Source organism: Bos taurus, chromosome 22 (assembly GCF_002263795.3).
Source record: "Bos taurus isolate L1 Dominette 01449 registration number 42190680 breed Hereford chromosome 22, ARS-UCD2.0, whole genome shotgun sequence".
Classification (NCBI taxonomy): Eukaryota; Metazoa; Chordata; class Mammalia; order Artiodactyla; family Bovidae; genus Bos; species Bos taurus.
This window is the reverse complement of record NC_037349.1, coordinates 19,373,537-19,387,276: the sequence shown is the minus strand read 5'-3', so window position 1 is coordinate 19,387,276 and position 13,740 is coordinate 19,373,537. Positions and strand designations below refer to the sequence as shown.

Sequence of the window (13,740 nt, the reverse complement as noted above, 5' to 3'; positions counted from 1 at the left end):
TGAACTGTCCAAAGGAATTAGGTAACCATGAAGCTTTCTCTTTTTCTGAGTGGTATTGCATTGTTGAGAGACGACATGGTTTGTGGGTACTCGTGTTCACTACATGATGGATATTTGGATTCTTTCTAGTTGAATATTAAGAATAAAGCTGTTGTAAATGCTTTTGCACAAGTCTTTGAGTGGACCTATGTCTTACTTTCTATTGGCTAAATACCTAGCTGCATATTGCTAGGTTTTATGTTAAGTGTGCACGCACTTTTACAAGAGTGTTAAACTAAACTGTTTTCCAAATTGGCTATGTCATTTTGCATCCCAACCAGTATCTTATGAGTAACCATTTTTCTGTATCCTCAATGACACTTGAGTTTTCTTTTTTTAATTTTAGTCATTCTAGTTGGTGTGTTGTGGTATTTCACTGAAGTTTTCATTTGCATTTTCATAAGGCTTAATTATGTTAAGAATCTTTTCATGTTCTTATTTGCCATTCATAAATCTTTCTACTGTCTCCACAGTTTTACCTTTTTCAGAAAGGCATGCATTTCAGATTGGCTTCTATCACTTAGGCATATGCATTTAAGGTTCTTCCGTATTTATCCTGGCCTTTATAGCTCATTTCTTTATAATGTCAAATATTCTATTGTCTAGATGCACCACAGTTTATTTATCTGTTTACCTACTAAAAGACATCTTGGTTGCTTCTAAGTTTGGGCAATCATGAGTAATGCTCCTGTAAATGTCCTTGTACAGGTTTTTGTGTGAACATACGTATGTACCTTCATTGGGTGAACACCAAGGAGCGGAATTCCTGGATCATATAATAAAAGTATGTTTAGTTTTCTAAGAAACCTCCCAGCTACCTTCCAAAGTGTGCCTACCATTTTGCATTCCCATTGAAAATGAAAGAGAGACCCTGCAGCTCTTCCAGATCCTCACCAGCATTTGGTGCTGTCAGTGTTTCAGATTTTGGCCTCACACTAATAGGGGTATAGTAATATCTCATGGTTGTTTTAGTTTACATTTCCCTCATGGACCATCTGTTCATATGCTTATTTGCCATTTTCTTTGCTGGGATATCTATTAAGGTCTTTGGCCCATTTTTAAATCACATTTTTTTCTTTAATTTTCTTTATTTTTTTTATTAAACTTTTTATTTTGTATTGGAATATGGCCAATTATCAATGTCGTGATAGATTCTGGTGGACAGCAAAGGGACTCAGCCATACATACATGTATCCATTCTCCCCCAAACTCCCCTTCCATCCAGGCTGCCTTTCAGATTGGCTTCTATCACTTAGGCATATGTTTCCTAGCATTTCTGTCACATAGTGTTAGGCAGAGTTCCCCGTGCTATATAGGCCCTTATTAGTTACCCATGTTAAATATAGCAGTGTGTACCTGTCCATCCCAAACTCCCTAACTGTCCCTTCCCCCACCCTTCCCCTGGTGACCATAATTTGGATCTCTAAATCTGTGAATGTGTTTCTGTTTTGTAAATAAGATCATTTGTATCATGTCTTTTTAGATTCCACATGTAAGAGATGTCATATGATGTTTCTGCTTCTCTGTCTGACTTCACTCCGTATGACTATCTCTAGATCCATCCATGTTGCTGCAAATGACATTATTTCATTCTTTTTGGTGGCTCTGGGTGATATCCATTGTATATATGTTCCACATATTCTTTATCCATTCATCTGTTGATGGACATTTAGGTTGCTTCCATGTCTTGGCTATTGCAAACAGGGCTGCAGTGAACATTGGACTGCCTGCATTCTTTTGAACCATGTTTTTCTCTGAATATATGCCCAAGTGTGGGCTTGCAGAGTCATATGGAAGTTCTATCTTTAGTTCTTTAAGGAACCTGCATACGGCACTCCATAGTGGCTGTACCAATTTATACTCCCACCAACAGTGTAGGAGGGTTCCCTTTTCTCCACACCCTCTCCAGCATTTATTGTTTGTGGATTTTTTTTTTAATGATAACTATTTTGACTGGTGTGAGATATCTCATTGTAGTTTGATCTGCATTTCTCTAATAATTAGCAATGTTGAACATATTTTCATGTGCCTCTTGGCCATCTGTATGTCTTCTTTGGAGAAATTTCTATTTAGATCATCTCCCCATTTTTCAATTGTAAAGTTTGTTTTGATGATGTTGAGCTTCATGAGCTATTTGTAGATTTTGGAGACTAATCCCTTGTCGGTCACATGACTTGCAACTATTTTTTTCCATCTGTGGGTTATCTGTTTTGTTTATTTTCCTTTGCTGTGCAAAAGTTTTTGAGTTTAAGTAGGTTCCATTTGTTTATTTTTGTTTTTATTTCCATTATTCTGGAAGATGGATCAAAAAAGATATTGCTGCAATTTATGTCCGAGAGTGTTCTACCTATATTTTCCTCTAGGGGTTTTATAGTGTCCAGTCTCACACTTAGTTCTTTAATCCATTTTGAGCTCATGTTTATGTATTGTGTTAAAGAATGATCTAATTTCAATTTTTTTTTTTACATATAGCTTTCCAGCTTTCCCAGCACCATTTGTTGAAGAGACTGTCTTTCCAACATTGTGTAGTCTTGCCCCCTTTGCCATAAACTAATTGACCATAGGTGTGTGGGTTTGTTTCCGGGCTTTCTATCCTGTTCCGTTGATCTATATTACTATTTTATAGATGTGTCAGTACCATATGTGTGTCAGTTCAATATGTGTCAGTGCCATATTGTTTGGATAACATTAGCTTTGTAGTATAGTCTGAAGTTGGGAAGCCTGGTTCCTCCAGCTCTGTATTTCTTTCTCAAAATTGCTTTCACTATTCAGGGTCTTTTGTGTCTCCATACAAATTTAAAATATTTTTGTTGGAGTTCTGTGAAAAATGCCATTGGTTATTTGGTAGGGATTGCCTTCAATCTCGGAGAAGGCAATGGCACCCCACTCCAGTACTCTTGCCTGGAAAATCCCATGGATGGAGGAGCCTGGTAGGCTGCAGTCCATGGGGTCGCTAAGAGTTGGACACGACTGAGCAACTTCACTTTCACTTTTCACTTTCATGCACTGGAGAAGGAAATGGCAACCCACTCCAGTGTTCTTGCCTGGAGAATCCCAGGGAAGGCGGAGCCTGGTGGGGTGCCGTCTATGGGGTTGCACAGAGTCAGACACGACTGAAGTGACTTAGCAGCAGGCTCGTCACGAATGGTACTCTCTTCTTTCATCAGCGTCATATGGTTTTTAGAGTACGGGTCTTCTGCCTCTTTAGGTAGGTTTGTTCCTAGATATTTTATTATATTTGATGCAGTGGTAAATGGAATTGCTTTCTTAATTTTTCTTTATGATCTTTCATTTTAAGTATACTGGAGTGCAAGAGATTTTGTATCATGCAGCTTTACCTAATATATTGATGAGCTGTAGTAGTTTTAAGGTAGCATCTTTAGGATTTTCTGTGTGTAATATCATGTCATCTGCAAACAGTGACACTTTTCAAAATTTCAACTTTATAGAGGTATAATTGGTGAATAAAAGTGTAAGATATTTAAAGTGTACATTGATGTTATTTTATATATATATATATATATAATGAAAGAATTCCCCATGAAGTTAATTAACACATTTATTATCTCATATTTATGTTTTATTTGTTTGGTTTTGCTGAGAACATTTTAGTATACTCTTTTAGCAAATTTTGGTTACAAAAACTATTGTCACCATGTTTACATAAGATCCTAAAAGCTTTTTCATCATAGATGTGGGTTTATATTCTGTTACCAACTTTTACTTGTTTTCCCCTATCTCAAAACTACTGATAACCACTTCTCTACTTTCTGTTTTGATGAGTTTGACTTTTTCTTTTGTTTATAGATTCTGCATATAAGGAATACTATGGATGATACCACTCAATATTTACCTTTCTCTGTGTAGCTTATTTCACTTAACCTGATAACCTAAAAATCAATCTGTGTTGTTGCAAATGGCAAGATTTTCTTCTTTCTTAGGGCTGTAAAATATGCCTTACATGTTCTTTATCCATCTGTTTATTAATGGACACTTAGATGCTTTCCGTATCTTTACTACTGTGAATAATGCTGTAATGAACATAGAAATGTCAATCTCTTTTAATATCCTGTTGTCATTTCCATTGGATATCCTACTCAGAAGTGGGACTGCTGTATCATATGGTGGTTTTATTTTTATTTTTTTTCAGGAACTTTCATACTATTTTCTGTGATGGCCACGCCAATTTAGATGCCCATCAAAAAGTTCACGAGGGTTCCCTTTTCAAAAATACTTGTCTTTTGATGATAACAATTTTAACAGTTGTGAAATGATGTCTCATTGTGGCTTTGATTTGTATTTATCTCATTAAGAATAACACTGTGCACCTTGTCATATACCTGTTGGCCATTGAGGTGTCATCTTTGGAAAAATGTCTATTCTGCCCATTTTTTAATTTTTTTTTTTTTAAATTTGAGCTGTATGAGTTCTTTATATTTTGTATACTAACCGCTTATCAGATATAGATGGTTTCCTACTTACGGTTGGTGGTTCAGCTTCTGACGTTTTGACTTACTAATGGTGAGAAGGCAATACGCATTGAGTAGAAACCATACTCTGAATTTTTATATTTTCCTGGCCACTGATATGCAGTATGACACTATGTTCTGAGAAGGTTTAAGGTAGCTGAGGATAAGCTAAAATGTTTGACAGATTAGGTGTATCATATGCATGTTTGAGGTAGGCTATTTTCAACTTATTATGGGTTTATTGGGATGTACCTCCATTGTCAATCAAGGGAAATATGTATATGATTTTTGAGATTTTCTTCCATTGCATGTGTTGCCATTTCATTTTTGATCCCTCATAGCTCAGTTGGTAAAGAATCTGCATGCAATGCAGGAGGCCCTGGTTCAATTCCTGGGTTGGAAAGATCCCTTCGAGAAGAAAATGGCAACCCACTCCAGTACTCTTGCCTGGAAAATCCCATGGATGGCGGAGCCCAGTAGGCTACAGTCCATGGGGTCGCGAGGTGTCGGACACAACTGAGCGACTTCACTTTCACTACTTTGCTGTGCAGAAGCTTTTCAATTTGATGTAGTCCCATTTATTGATTCTTTTGTTGCCTTTCTTTTGGAGTCAGCTCTAAAATTTCAATGCCAAGACCTATGTCAACTTATTGCCTATTTTTTTTTCCCCAGGAGTTTTGTGGTTATAGGTCTTCAGTCACTCAGTCATATCCGACTTTTTGCAACCCCAGGGACTGCAGTGTGCCAGGCTTCCCTGTTCATCACCAACTCCTGGAGCTTACTCAAACCCAGGTTCATCAAGTCAGTGATGCCTTCCAACCATCTCATCCTCTGTCATCCCTTTCTCCAGCCTTAACTCTTTTCCAGCATCAGGGTCTTTTCTAATAAGTCAGTTCTTCACATCAGGTGGCCAACGTATTGGAGTTTCAGCTTCAGCATCAGTCCTTCCATTGAATATTCAGGACTGATTTCCTGTAGGATGGACTGGTTGGATCTCCTTGCAGTCCAAGGGACTCTTAAGAGTCTTCTCCAACACCACAGTTTGAAAGCATGAATACTTTGGCACTCCACTTTCTTTATAGTCTTAACTCTCACATCCGTACATGACTACTGGAGAAACCACAACTTTGACTAGATGGACCTTTGTGGGCAAAACAATGTCTCTGTTCTTTAATATGTTCTCTAGGTTGGTCATAGCTTTTCTTCCAAGGAGCAAGTGTGTTTTAATTTCATGACTGCAGTCACCATCTGCAGAAGGAAATGGCAGCCCACTCCAGTCTTCTTGCATGGAGAATCCCAGGGACGGCGGAGCCTGGTGGGCTGCCATCTGTGGGGTCGCACAGAGTTGGACACGATTGAAGCGATTTAGCAGCAGTAGCAGCAGCAGTCACCATCTATAGTGCTTGTAAAGCTATGAAAATAAAGTCTGTCACTGTTTGTATTGTTTTCCCATCTATTTAACATGAAGTGAAAGGACTGGATGTCTTAATCTTAGTTTTCTGAATGTTGAATTTTAAGGCAACTTTTCCCCTCTCCTCTTCTACTTTCATCAAAAGGCTCTTTACCTCTTCTTCGCTTTCTGCCATAAGGATGGTATCATCTGCATATCTGAGGTTATTGATGTTTCTCCCAGCAGTCTTGATTCCAGTTTGTGCTTCATCCAGCCCAGCATTTTGCATGATGTACTCTGCATATAAGTTAAATAAACAGTAACAATATACAGCCTTGACGTACTACTTTCCCTATTTGGAACTAGCCTGTTGTTCCATGTCCAGTTCTAACTGTTGCTTCCTGACCTGCATACAGATTTCTCAAGAGGCAGGTCAGGTGGTCTGGTATTCCCATCTCTTGAAGAATTTTCCACAGTTTGTTTGATCCACACAGTCAGGACTTATGTACACATTTTAAAACCATTTTGAGTTGATTGTTATGTGGTGTAACATGTCGATCTAGTTTTTTCTTTTCTTTTTGTATGTGGCCATCCAGTTTTCCGACACTTTATTGAAGAGAATGTACCTTCCCCACAGCATTATTATATAGGAATGTTTCTGGGCTCTATATTCTGCTCAATTGGTCAATGTCCTTGTTTTTATGTCAATATCATACTATTTTGGTTACTCTAGCCTTGAAATGTGTGGAGAAGAAAATGGCAACCCACTCCAGTATTGTTGCCTGGAGAATCCCAGGGGTGGGGGAGCCTGGTGGGCTGCCGTCTATGGGGTCACACAGAGTCGGACATGACTGAAGCGACTTAGCAGCAGCAGCCTTGAAATGTAGTTTGAAATCAGGAGAGTTGATGCCTCCAGCTTTGTTCCTCTTTCTTAATATTTCCTTGGTTATCTGGGATCTTTTGTGTTTAATACAAATTTTAGGATAGTTTATTCTATTCCTGGGAAAAATGTCATTCTTTTCATTTTTTAGGATTTTATTCCGGTGCAGTTAAATTACTTGAAAGGCCTTTTATTCTATTTAAGTTTACTTCTTCAGTTCAGTTCAGTTCAGTTGCTCAGTGGTGTCCGACTCTTTGCGACCCCATGAATCGCAGCAATATATGAATATATATATATACACATATGTATTATATGTATATGTGTATATATTCATAAAAATATTTATTTTCGCATTTAGTCATATGAATAATAAATACATAGTCCCATTTTCCTGTTGCCTCATGTGAGTATACAATGTGTAAATCTGGTCTCCGTTATCCCATTGGACCCCAAAGTAAAAGTTCAGTTATTGGTTTTCTATCAATCTTTTTTTTTTGCCTTTCCCATTTTTGTTTGTCTGTTTCTTGCTTGGACCAAATACAAATCGTCTATAGTTTCTGAATGATATTTCAATTCATTCTCTAGTATTATAGTTAAGATATCTAATAATATGTTGGAATTTTCTTTTTCCCCTCTTTCCCTTCCTTCCTTGCTTCCTTTAGGGCAGGGTTGTTAGTTTTCGATACCTATTTCCCATAACCCTTTTTAAGGCTAACAATTACTCTTAGGTTGCCAAACAAGCTGGCTGCATCCTTATTTAAATCATTTATTTTACAGGTGGTACCATTATCTTGAATTCATGCTTAATGACTCTCATCTTTACACATTAAAACCAGGAAGTTAAGTACATGTATTCTGCATTTGCACACACTCATGGTCCTCTTATTGTTGACCAGGAGCGTCATTAGGCTTTGTTGAATAAGGGCCCTTCACTGCTCACCTGAAACTGCCACGACATTGTTAATCAGCTATGCCCCAATACAAAATAAAATGTTTAAAGTTTGGATAAAAAAAATAAGGTCCCCCCACGCTACTCACCTTGGAATAACTATGCCCAGTTGTTCGAGAGAGAAGCAGCTCACGAGTAGATCGACTTTGAAGCAGCTCTGGAAAATGACTGTTTTTGTAGTTTGTGGTCTGTTTTCTATCCCAACTCAATCACTATGGGATCTCTAAAGAAAACTTTCTGTGTGCCATGTTATCTGTTTGTGTTAGATATGACATCAAGATATTTTGTAAAAATTTTGTATCACTTTTCAAATAGTGAGGTAACAAAGAGACACAAATTTTAATTATTTTTCTCTAAAATTAGTATAATATTTTGTTACATCATCAGCTTGAATTTGAGTTGTTATAGTAATGTATTTTAGTGCTTGATTTTACTGTAGCCCTTGTAGATGTCCTTATTTGTTATAAGGTTTTGAAAATGTCATTTTCTTTTTTTTATCTGATTTAATTTTCTACACTAAATTAAATATACTAATTTGACTTTCAGAAGTCTGTATAATGATGTGAATTAATGAAAATATTAAAGGAATTCAGTTCGGTTCATTTCAAGACCATTTGGTATGAAAAGCTATACTGATGAAGTAAGCGTTGTCTAGATAGATTCCCTAGGAAACGTGTTTGAATTAGTAGACTGGAATGATTTTCAATTAACATATGGGTTGTTTCTATGCAAATAAAGGTTTCTCAAGTGCTTAAGGGAATGTTTGAGAAGTTCATTTAATTACAATAGTTCTGAGTATTACCTCTGAAATCTGTTTACCCCTGTATTTATACATATCTTTTGTTTTATAGATGATCCTTCATTTCAAATAACCTATTTGAAACTGGAATTCCCTGATAGCTCAGTTGGTAAAGAATCTGCCTGCAATGCAGGAGACGCTAGTTTAATTCCTGGGCTGGGAAGATTCGATGGAGAAGTGATAGGCTACCCACTCCAGTATTCTTGGGTTTCCCTTGTAGCTCAGCTGGTAAAGAATCCCCCTTGAATCTGGGAGACCAGGGTTTGACCCGCAGGTTGGGAAGATCCCCTGGAGAAGGGAAAGTCTACCCACTCCAGTATTCTGGCCTGGAGAATTCCAAGAGCTGTATATAGTCCATGGGGTTCCAAAGAGTCAGATACAAGTGAGCAGCTTACACTTTCACTTTTCATTTGAAGTTAGTATAGTACAAATGTAATACAGTGGTTATCTCTAACTGTGTAAATATGGATGATTAACTTTCTTTTTTTGCTGTTATTTGACTGTTTTTTGATACATTTAGTCACCTTTTCCCTAAATAATTAATTCTCATCCACATTGTAGATGAAAATGCCCAAAAACTTTTTCTCTAACAAATCATTTTCCTTTTAATAATTGAATTTTGGCAAGTCATTGCTTTTCACAAAGAAAAATATACTGTGGTATTTCTAGAGAATATATGATCTACAGCATGTATGCTTTAGAAGACTGGGATGATTCAGTTAGATGAACTGATGGATAAGCTTTTTTTCTAATTTGAATTTTCCAGTTGGAGAAGTTGAGTCTCAACAAGATGTTCCGGCATATTGTGATAGCCTCCTTTGAAGTCGAGTGAATCATTCGGATCTTAACTTTTATGAGTATAACCACATTGAGCATTCTGTATTTTGTAAATTCAGATCCCCTTTTATTGAAATCCAGAAGCTTGGCCTTTGTGAGATGATTGATTATATCAATTGTTCTTTGAGCTTCCTGTACTTCTAGGTAACCATCTATACAAATGTTTACAAACTAATTATAGAAAATGTCAACTAAATATTTTTTTATTTATAGATTTATATTCTGTGCATTTTATGTTTGGAAGAGGTCAACAGAGACATTAAAGCTTTTGATTCCGTGTAAATTGCGTAATTTAGGATCTTGCATTGATCCATACCGAATGTTAGTTTTGGAAAGGCTTGGCTCTGTTTGGTCCCACTGAGGTTTTTTGTTTTTCGTCATGCAGTAATGCCTTTAGGTGCTTATGAATCTGGGGTTTTGATTGTTGCCAATGTTGTCAGTTATTCGGTTTTACATTTACTAGTATTTTAGTATTACATAATTTAAGAAGGACAGAGTGAATCCAAACAAGATTGAGAGTGTTTAATTTTTGAATGTTACAGCAAAATGGTTCATATCTCTGAGCTGAGCCTAAAGAGTGAATATAGGCTGCCTCTTTTTATACACTCTCCTCCTTCATTTCCTACTACTGTTCAACTTACAGATGATAGTAATTGGAAAAGGTAAACTTTATTTTAGAAAACTTCTTATTCAATTTTTTCACTGTGATATAAGAAAAAGGAGATCTCTCGAGATTAAGAGGTTTGTCTATATTAGTTCTGATCACTCATCATTGATCATGACTAGTATTGAATATTCCCCAGAAGATTGCTAGAGTTCTCTAAATGTAACCTAAATCTTGCTAAAATAGTTTCTTTTCTTAAAAGTGGACAGTGTTCATATGCTTGGCAAAACCCAGCCTCAGTTCTTTCCCTGTATTCTACAGTTATTTGAGGGAAAGAAGGACAGCATCTAAGAAGATGGAACTAAGTTTCTTAGGAGGTCTCTTCCACTTGGACTTGATTTCTTTCCTTTTGTTGCCTTTAAACTATTGGCAGAACCCTTGGACTCAAAACTGCAAGTGTCTCCTTTAGAGCATTTAGCTGGTCTATGTGTGGCAGAAGGAGACCAAGATCCCAAGGTTCCAAGACTGTGGTTCCTGTGCTGTGGTTTGATATAAAACCATAGAGAATGGCTGTCTGGAGGGACTGACTGTACAGCTGCCACCACTGTCACATCACAGCATCCTCACTTTTCAGGGAGACTGTATAACTAATTTCTGCTACCTGAGTAGGGGTGGAAGGATACAGCATTGTAGGGACAAGATGTGAGAAACAAATGTGTGTTTTCTCTCTTCCCTTTGTTGACTGAGCCCAGAGGAGGCAGTGGTTGTGGGAGTCACCAATCTAACAGTAGAAGCAATCCCTTTGGGGACGAGAGCTGCCTATGAATCAGGACCATCCTTAATGAACTGTTACAAGAATGAGAAACAAACGTTGGTTTTGTTAAGCTGCTCCAGTTTAGGAGTTTGTTTGATGCAGCCACTGACGTTACAGTGACTCAAACGTGCCTTTTTGGATTAATCATGTCAAAGAAAAATAATATGCTTATTTCTTTACTGCCTAGATATATTTCCCTGTGTCTATAAAGGAAAGAATAGCCTTATTTTTATTGTGAAAAGTAGGGAAGAACAAAAATCGTATGGGGAATCATAAAGGCTATGTCTTTGAAGCATATGTTTATATTTATAACGTGTATCATTGTTTATCTCTCAAGCAGTTTTCCCATATCACATGAGAGGCATCATCCCCTTTCACAGAGCCTGCTGTCATACTGGGTGACTAATATATACAACACATTGCCATGGAATCCTTAAGCCTTCTCCAAAGCTATTTCTGTGAATGTAGCGTAATGCCCTTTAAGCTCTATGTGGAATTCACTGTCGTGTTACTACGCGCGTTTTGTGATGTGCTTTCATAAAAATACTAAGATTTATATGCAGGCCAGACTCCTGAAAAATCACATCCCTCATACGAGCATTTGGGGTATGTAAGATAAATCTCATAAGGCTTTACATGAAAAATCAACATGATATGGATACAGCTCTTTTATATTGGTTGAATTGTTCTTTAGTACTTATAGAGTGACTGCTGTTGGCTATAAAACATCACAATAATAATTTTACTAGCAGTTACAGTAATAATAGCTAGCCTTCTTAGAGCTTTAGCTATGTGTCAGATACTGTTCAAAGTTTATAACATATAATTAACATTTAATTTTTCATAGAAAATGTCACTAAAATTTTACACATTTACAGATGAATAAAGTAGGGATCGAGACTTGAAGTAACTTGTGTAAGTCTCTGCAGATAGTAAGCTGATGTTCAAACTTAAGATTGGTCATTGTTACTCATCACATTACACTACCTCCCAGTTAAGACCTGGAAATTGTGATAGGAAAGAATAAAAGTTTATTATCTTGCTCATCCTTTATGGGAATAGCCAGGACTGCACATGAATTAGATTCCTCACCAAAGAAAATGATAAAGCATCGATTTAATGAGATGCTGCGCATTTGATCCTAATGCTGGCTGGTATAAACACTATTTGACAGAGAAAGAGAGAAACAGGAACTATTATATGGGATTCTTTACATGTCCAAATCTCATTTACTATCCCACGCCACCCCCCACCAAAAAAAAAAAAAAAAAAAAAAACCAACAAAAAACCCACCATTGTTTCTGCTGTTGAGTTTTGAAGCAAGGTACCTGAAGCTCAAGGAGGTTAAGGAAATTTCTTACCAATCTAAGAGTAAATGTAAGAGGTGAGATTTGAACTCAGCCTTTTAAAACAGTAATAGCAAATTTCCCACATTGTTATCTATATAGTGTGTTAAACGGGCCTTCCAGGAAGGAGAATGGTATGGGAATGCTTACAGAAATTAACATGGTAAGAATCAAGCAGCTTAGAAGGATTTTAGACAATGAGGGAGAAAAAGCATGGGAATCAGGAGATGGGTACTTAAGGGACAGGAGAAAGCTTTATATTGAATATATATGAACATGTGTACATCATTGAACACACACTATATATGTATGTGTGTGTATATATATTTTTTTTTCAGTGAATATGAACAAAATAGTGTACCATTTTAGTCAGAGTAGGGCCACAGAGTTTCATTACACTATTTACTATATGTACAATATTACACTAAGTTTTAGAAAAAAATAGAAATATAAAATGTGGTTTCTGTAATTCATCACCTTTAATAGTGCCAATCAATCCAGAGTGTTTTCCATTTTGAAGAATGTGACCCAGATAATGGGACATCAAGGCATATTTTGATAATGGTAATAAACAACAGAAAATTTCAAGTACAAAGTATACTTTTAGCATATGTCTAAAGCTGTATTCTCAGATCTCAGTTCTATGAAATTGTCGATCTGTTCAAAAACAGAATCTCTATCAATATTAGTTATCATCAACAAACTTAAATTTAGGTAATGTGCCAAACATAGTACATAAGAGGGATTTGCAAAATACTTATTTTTTCTGTGCCTCTTCATAGAGGAATAGTTCTATAAGAGGGGTAACTTATGGTTAGCCATGTCCCTTGAAAAACTGTACTAAAACTGTAACTGAGATAAGTAGTGATTGTCTGAGGGGCCATCTGATTTCTGTCGGTGTTCTGGGGAGCCATGAACACCAGGGCCATACCAAGAAAAGGACACTGTGAAGCATCTGTTTCCTGTCTCCCCTTCGCAAAGTAGCACAAACACGATTTAGTTCATAAGGCTGCCATTTTGTCCCCGGTTCGTCTACTGTTTCTTATCCTGCACACTCCCTGATGTGTAGCTATCTTGAGGGCTAGCCCTCTCCTGCCAAGACCAGTTGGTCGATAAAGTAACATATCAGTAGGGCAATTAAGACCTGAATAAAGCTTGGTATACAGGCTCACTGAATCAGAGATAATCTTCATGTATTAGATATATATTCTTTTTTAGTGTCTTTTCCATTATAGGTTATTATAAGATACTGAGTGTAGTTCCTTGCACTATACAGAAGGTCCTTGTTGTATATCTATTTTATATGTAGTTGTGAGTACATTTTAATCCCAAACTCCTAATTAGCCCCTACCCCCACCATTACCACTTGGGTAACCATGAGTTTGTTTTCTGAGTCTGTGGGGCTATTTCTGTTTTGTAAATAAGTCCATTTGTATCATTTATTTCTAGATTCCACATATAAGTGATGGCATATTGGTCTTTCTGTGTATGACAGTCCACTTAGTATGATAATCTCTAGGTTCATCTATGTTGCTGAAAATGACACTTTTTCATTATTTTTGATGGCTGGGTTATACTCCATTATATATATATGCACCATATTTTTATCCATT

General features: G+C 36.7%; 1 protein-coding gene across 3 annotated transcripts in view; it reads left to right on the top strand.

The window, feature by feature from the left end:
• GRM7 (glutamate metabotropic receptor 7) overlaps positions 1–13,740 on the top strand; it is a 940,532-nt gene that overhangs the window by 180,364 nt on the left and 746,428 nt on the right. The gene's annotated exons all lie outside the window — the stretch shown is intronic.